We start from the raw sequence: 8297 nt of genomic DNA, 5'->3' as shown, positions 1-8297 counted from the left end.
TGTTGTATGTGAGTCAATGTGAAAACTCGATGCCCGCAATGACACCAGTAACTCAATATATATAGGAAAGAATTACATTTACAACCCCTCAACTTAATAAATACTTATATAGTTTTCACAAAGTTTTACATAAGTCTAATATCCCCCCTCAAGCGAAACTGGTGGAGGTCCGAGACGGAGCATGTGGCGAAATTGCTCGAATTTGTGTCGAGGGAGACTCTTCGTGAAGATGTCCGCAACCTGAAGCTTGGTCGGCACAAACATGGTGAGGAGTTTTCCCGATGTAACGAGTTCGCGAACAAAATGATAATCCAGATCAATATGCTTGGCGCGCTTATGAGAAACTGGGTTCTGAGTGAGAAACGGAGCACTCTGATTATCACACAGAATGGTTGGACGACCAGTTAGCATGGCATGAAGCTCACGTAGCAAATGAGTGATCCAAATTAGTTCAGCAGCAGTGTTGGCCATGGCTCGATATTCAGACTCACAGCTGGAGCGAGAGACCGTCGGTTGCTTTTTTGGCGCTCCAGGACACAAGATTACCCCCCAGGAAGATCGAGTACCCATACGTGGATCGACGAGTGTCGAGGCCCAATCAGCATCAGAATACCTCACCAGGTTTGTGAGCTTGGGCCTGGAAAACGTGAGTCCAAAGGACAGAGTGCCTTTGACGTATCGAATAAGACGTTTGACGGCCTGGTAGTGAAGAACCGTTGGAGCTTGCAAGAACTGACTGACTTGATTAACTGCATATGAGATATCCGGTCGAGTGATGGTCAAATATTGAAGCGCCCCAACAAGAGACCGGTAATGAGTAGGATCCGCATATAGCGCTCCAGAAGCAACAAATGAGGTGTTGGCCGCAAGGGGCGTTGAAACCGGCTTGGAATCAAGAAGTCCAGCACGGTCAACAATGGAGTGAGCATATTTGGATTGACTGAGAAAAAGCCCAGAGGGGAGATGCTTGGCCTCAAGACCGAGGAAGTAGTTGAGTTGCCCCAAATCCTTGATCTTGAATTCTGCGTGGAGCTTGTGAATAAACGAACGTATGAGCGATGAATCGGAGCCAGTGAGAATGAGATCATCAACGTAAACAAGCAGGTACATGACACAGGCACCCCGTTTGAAAATAAACAATGAGGGATCAGCGCGACCACAAACAAATCCATTCGTCACAAGAAAATAACTTAGCCGATGAAACCACGCCCGAGGGGCCTGTTTGAGACCATAGATGGCCTTATGGAGTTTGCAAACGTGGTCGGGGTAGCGAGGATCAATAAAACCAGGCGGTTGCTTCATATAAACAATGTCTGTAAGATTGCCATGTAGGAAAGCATTATTGACATCTAACTGATGTAGCTTCCATTGATTAATAACCGCAAGAGTCAAGACGACGCGAATGGTGGCCGCTTTCACCACCGGGCTAAATGTATGAGAACAATCCAGCCCGGGAACCTGACTGAATCCCTGAGCAACAAGCCGAGCTTTGTGTCGATCAATAGAGCCATCAGCAAGGTACTTGGTGCGAAATAGCCACCGACACCCAACAACATTAGTGTTGGGGGGACGTGGAACCAAAGACCAAGTGGCATTACGAGAAAGAGCATGCATTTCGGAGCGCATGGCGGCCACCCACTTAGGATCTCGAAGAGCATCATGATGAGTAGATGGATCAGTCGAGGCAAACAATGCAGAGTACAACCTGTGGTCCGATGTATGTGCCAAATCAGCCTGATGACGAGGCTTAAATATCCCTGCTTTTGCCCTAGTAATCATGGGGTGACCGGCGGGAGATGGATCAAGGGGCGTAGGGATCGAAACACTAGGTGCGGGGTTCGGTGATGCGGGTGGATCATCATCACTATCCGATCCAGCGGCCGAGCCAAGGGGCTCGGATGAGGCGTTGGAATCGGAGGGTATAGGGTCATCAGGTTCAGCAACCGGAGTGTCGGTTGCAGGAGTGGCCACCGGAGCGGGGCAAGGGCGGGGGTCAGCACAGACGCCACAGGAGAAGGGACGCGGTTGACAAGGAGATAAAGCAGGAGGCTTTGAACAGGCCCGGGAGACAGGCATAGGTTGTGAGGTATCTTCCAAAAATGAGTGTAAAGGCAAATCATCCAACGAGACCCGCGGAGCGGCACTGTCAAAGGGAAAACACATCTCGTCAAAACGAGCATGACGCGTAATGTAAACGCAAGCTGTGCATGGGTCAAGACAAAGATAGCCCTTGTATTGTGATAAGGAAATTGCATCGCTTTAGCAGCATGATTCATTTGCTTTAATTTACATTATCCTTGCCCGTATAAGTAATCAAAATAATAGTTAATCATTGCTATATAACTTTCTTCGTATATCTAACCATTATGTTTGTTTTTCATGCAATGGAATTGTTTTCAAGTGGGACCCAATTCATCTTATAATGCGTCAATGTTTTGCCAACTTTTATTTTACTTTGGTTAAAGAACAAAATCATGTGAGACTTAATGGTTGATATATAACCATCATATGGTCATGGACCCAAGTGCTACATATTGTTTATTAATTATATTTTGGATGATAGGTCATGAACAAAAGCAACTATCTTCGTTACCTCAATTTCACTCTCAAAATTCACATTTCCAAAATAATCAGCGGTGAAATTAGTTTCTCATTCATACAAACAAATTATAGTGAACTCAAAATTGCTCCTTGATCTGATTTCATACGAGTGGAAAAATTGTCTCGATTTAATTACAAATAATAATAATAAAAAAAACCTAGTGGTTAGTTGGTTGTAAGAATGTTGTATAGAAGTCATAACGCGCCTAACTGAGAAGCAATATCACTGAATGTATATTCACTGCATGGAATTGTGAGGCCGCCCATTTGATGAACATACCCAAATTCTTGCTCTGCCTGATCTAATAGTTCTTGAAATGCAGGTTGGCTTAACAACCATACAGGAACCACAAACCGCTTCTTCTCTTGCTCACCAACATAAATTGCTAAATAGCCTTTTGGGGTTTCCATAGATTTGGTTGTGCTGCTTCCGTTGGATAATGATCTTCTGAGAATTTGTTTTGCTTGAATGATCCGAGGAAAAAGGATGGCCATTTTTAAGGATGGTAGTTTCTGTTCACTTCAAAAGCCTGATTGAGGACGGATACTCTCACAGCATGCACGTCTTCTTGGTGAAAAGATGCCAAGGATTTCAGAGGAAGTTGTGGTTGTGTGATTCATATCGAATGGTTTTTTATATACAGAGATTCAAGGAGATCTTGATTGAGGATGGTGACATATGGTGGAAGAAAAGGCAAACTCACATGGCTTTGTCTTCCAATCTGTAAGACAGATCCAATGTCTAATTCACCTATTAATGATAGGGCCACATATGTTTCAAGAAAACCCCAAAGCCCTTAGCCACAATTTCGTGTTTGCTAGGAGTCATTACCACATTCCTCTTAATATTACATGGGACCATGACACTTCTGCTGTTTTTCATACCCACGTTAATTCAGAATATATACTGGTGATACAAGTTATATTCTTTTTTAATTCTTTTTCTATACACAAGTACATGATTAATACATATTTTTGCCTGTGACTTTGTGGTTGTGCTATTCAAGATCATAATCTATAAAAGTTAGAAGACACAGCACATGATCTTGACTTCCTGTTGCAATATCCCCATCTGACATTTAAATTCCTTTTTCTTAATTATTTTACATTTCATTCTCGAATAAACCTTTATATATAGAATAAGATTGGCAAAGCACCGGCATAATTTCCTCTCAAACTCGTCCTGAAAATCTCTCGGAATATTCTTAAATTGTTTTGTTCCTCTGTGATAACCCTTCAGAAAAATGGTTATTCGAATACGTCGGATCTTTCAAGCTAGACAAATACTCCAACGGTCATTGTTAAATGGGATCCTCACAACAGCAGTGGATCTACCAAAAGGGTATTTTGCAGTTTATGTTGGAGAGCAAGAACAGAAGCGTTTTGTGATTCCAGTGTCATTGTTAAGCCACTATTCATTTCAGGACTTATTTCGTAGACGGGGGAAGAGTTTGGATATGACCATCCAATGGGCGGCCTAACAATTCCATGTAGTGAGCAGAAATTCATTGATCTTGCAAGTTGCCTGGGAGCATTTTGAAGTCATGTTACATCATTCTAGTTGTTCACACATTTTTTTAAACCACGGATCCCAGACCGTTTTGCAACATGCGAGACCGAGTCACTTGTACCGATTGTATAAAATGAGAATTTTGACTTGTTTGGAATACCATGTATATTATTTGACCATATAAGCTTGTACTTATAGGAGATAGAGCTACCATCTTTGTTAACTATGTTTGCTTGATGCAGTTTTATAAAAAAGGCCAAGATATAACGTTAAATACAATAATCTCCATTACACTCCCAAAATAATTCAAATTTCTAAAACAGTCGACAATAAAATTTGTTTATCACTTTTACATTGAACAACTTACAGTGAAATAAAAATTGTTCCTTGGTCCTATTTTATACAATTAAGAAAATTGTCGATATTTTTGGACTTAATTTCACACATACATTCTCTGATATTAACATTATAAAAAAATAAAAAAATAAAAAAGAAAAAGAAAAGCTATGTAGATACACTGTGAGAGGGTAAAAGATCATCTAATGATGCTCAACAAAAAGAGATTGAAATATTTGCTACTTCATACCTAACATCTTATGTCTTTGTTTCTATTCTCTAATATTTAAGGAATTTTTAATTTTTGAGTATGTAATGATTTTGCTTGTTTACGTATTAGTCTGATAGTGTTTTAAGTAAGTTATTGAAATTTGAAGTTTTTATGTTGTTAATTACAAACAGCTTTAAATTCTTAAAACCGCATATTTAAAGAACCAAATCCACATGGCAAAAAACAACACAAAAAAAATAACATAAAGAAAAATGCACCAAATCCAGATAGTCAAATACCAAACTACAAACTGCATTAAAAAAACCACATAACCACAATATTCGGTTCAAAAAATGAAATAATTGTTGTTGCGGTTTGCGATTTGGATAGGTCCATAATTGCACTGAACCGCACTGTCCTTACCCTTATCTGTAGGTGATACCTTTCTATCTACTAGTGGTAGGTTTGCTCATTTGTAAAACACATTTTTGTTAACTATATTTGTGTGGTTCTTTTTCGTATTCGTGTTTGTAGAGGCAAGCAACAAAGTAGAGTGTGTTTCTCTGTTGGAGGGGTATATTACTCATCGATTTCGTCGTAGCAGTATACGTGGATAATTTGAAGGAGTCCATAGAGGGGTTCCAATTAGCAAGCGTGGAAGTTGAATGGGCTCAGGATCTTGTGAGGTTTTCTAATGAGGATATCATGGATGGGATTCGAGAATTCGAGCTTTAATATGTCATCAAGGAGGAACACTTTACTGATGTAGTTTTAGATGATTAACATAGTCAAGTTTCATTATGTCGAGAAGAAGCAACTTTCTAATCATTTGGCTTCTATTGAAATGGATTTGGATTGGCTTTTTTATATTAGTTTCTAAACCATGTGCTAGATTTCCCTAGATTTTATCAGTTGCTCGACTATTTCCAGGCATCATGTGTTCAGCACAGTATTCGTTTATATAGAGATATTTTTCGTCTGAAGCATGAATTGCATCCCCGTATTGTCGTCGCAACATCTTGTTTGCAACATCAAAATGTGATGATTGTTGGGCTTGATGACCTAGCTTCTACGATATATGTCTTTCATTATGGAGCAATGGTCGTAGGCTTTCACAAGCTTAGGTTGTTGATGCGTGGTATTGTTGAAGAGATCGGGTAACATCCCAAATTTTATAATACACTTCAAGACCTAGCTTCTACGAATTATGTCTGTGAACATGGAGTGAATGCCATAGCTTACACTAACATGGAGTGAATGCCAAAGCTTACACTAACTAAGGTCGCGGACGGGTGGTATTTTTGAAGACACCGGGCAACATCCCAAATTTTATATCATACAACACGCAATCAAGTATATAAGAATTTTAAGGCGTATTGTTGGGCAAAACTAAAAATTAGTGACTCGAAGTTTATTAAATGGAAACTAATTGAAAAATGAAGTAAATTAATTGTTCATTAATTTAAAATGATATGTATGTTGAATAATAAGGTGATAATGTAGAAGGGTATTTTGAAATATTTCTATTTTAAAAATATAGGGAAATATATGTTACTTATTGTTTTTGGGTCATTTTGAAAATAAATACAAGATAAAGGGCTTAATGTAAACATAGGTTAAATGATGGGATCAAAAGTTGGAACTGGGGAGCACCTTATTTCCTTTTCTTGTGAGCGTCGATTGAATGTTAAGAAAAGAAAAGAAAACGTTGGATTCCTTGTATGTACGTGGTTATGTCTAAAATCTGGAAAGATGGGGAGACCTTCAAGATCTCTTTGTTTTCTGCTAAGTGTGAACCGAACCAGAAAAAGGAGAAGAAGAATCGGAGCACATAAATCACATAAGGGGTTCATGATTTTTCTCACATTCGGTAACCCAAAATTCCTATTGTCCTTCAATTTGACAGATTGTTGAGGTAATAACCAAACTGTAGTAAGTTGAACTTTCAAAATTATTGAAATAAATTTTGAATTTGGATTTGGACTCATGATTTTGGATTTGTGATAAGCATAGAAACATGATTGCATGGAAAAAAAAAAACTTTAATATCTTGAATGGGACAGATTTGAGCTTTCCTAAACTTTATTCAAATTGGAGGAGTTTGTTGGCTAAGCTAGTAACAACATATGCTTACACATAAATGAAGAACCAAAATCAAATATCAATGTTTTTTTTCATAGTCCTGTATTCAAAATGCATAATCATGATTAAACATAATACTTCTTCAGATGTTCTATGGTTCTCAGTTAATGTTGTATGTGAGTCAATGTGAAAACTCGATGCCCGCAATGACACCAGTAACTCAATATATATAGGAAAGAATTACATTTACAACCCCTCAACTTAATAAATACTTATATAGTTTTCACAAAGTTTTACATAAGTCTAATATCCCCCCTCAAGCGAAACTGGTGGAGGTCCGAGACGGAGCATGTGGCGAAATTGCTCGAATTTGTGTCGAGGGAGACTCTTCGTGAAGATGTCCGCAACCTGAAGCTTGGTCGGCACAAACATGGTGAGGAGTTTTCCCGATGTAACGAGTTCGCGAACAAAATGATAATCCAGATCAATATGCTTGGCGCGCTTATGAGAAACTGGGTTCTGAGTGAGAAACGGAGCACTCTGATTATCACACAGAATGGTTGGACGACCAGTTAGCATGGCATGAAGCTCACGTAGCAAATGAGTGATCCAAATTAGTTCAGCAGCAGTGTTGGCCATGGCTCGATATTCAGACTCACAGCTGGAGCGAGAGACCGTCGGTTGCTTTTTTGGCGCTCCAGGACACAAGATTACCCCCCAGGAAGATCGAGTACCCATACGTGGATCGACGAGTGTCGAGGCCCAACCAGCATCAGAATACCTCACCAGGTTTGTGAGCTTGGGCCTGGAAAACGTGAGTCCAAAGGACAGAGTGCCTTTGACGTATCGAATAAGACGTTTGACGGCCTGGTAGTGAAGAACCGTTGGAGCTTGCAAGAACTGACTGACTTGATTAACTGCATATGAGATATCCGGTCGAGTGATGGTCAAATATTGAAGCGCCCCAACAAGAGACCGGTAATGAGTAGGATCCGCATATAGCGCTCCAGAAGCAACAAATGAGGTGTTGGCCGCAAGGGGCGTTGAAACCGGCTTGGAATCAAGAAGTCCAGCACGGTCAACAATGGAGTGAGCATATTTGGATTGACTGAGAAAAAGCCCAGAGGGGAGATGCTTGGCCTCAAGACCGAGGAAGTAGTTGAGTTGCCCCAAATCCTTGATCTTGAATTCTGCGTGGAGCTTGTGAATAAACGAACGTATGAGCGATGAATCGGAGCCAGTGAGAATGAGATCATCAACGTAAACAAGCAGGTACATGACACAGGCACCCCGTTTGAAAATAAACAATGAGGGATCAGCGCGACCACAAACAAATCCATTCGTCACAAGAAAATAACTTAGCCGATGAAACCACGCCCGAGGGGCCTGTTTGAGACCATAGATGGCCTTATGGAGTTTGCAAACGTGGTCGGGGTAGCGAGGATCAATAAAACCAGGCGGTTGCTTCATATAAACAATGTCTGTAAGATTGCCATGTAGGAAAGCATTATTGACATCTAACTGATGTAGCTTCCATTGATTAATAACCGCAAGAGT

Source organism: Lactuca serriola, chromosome 5 (genome assembly GCF_051521515.1).
Source record: "Lactuca serriola cultivar US96UC23 chromosome 5, Lser_US96UC23_V15, whole genome shotgun sequence".
NCBI classification, from domain to species: Eukaryota; Viridiplantae; Streptophyta; class Magnoliopsida; order Asterales; family Asteraceae; genus Lactuca; species Lactuca serriola.
Note: the sequence above shows the minus strand (reverse complement) of the source record.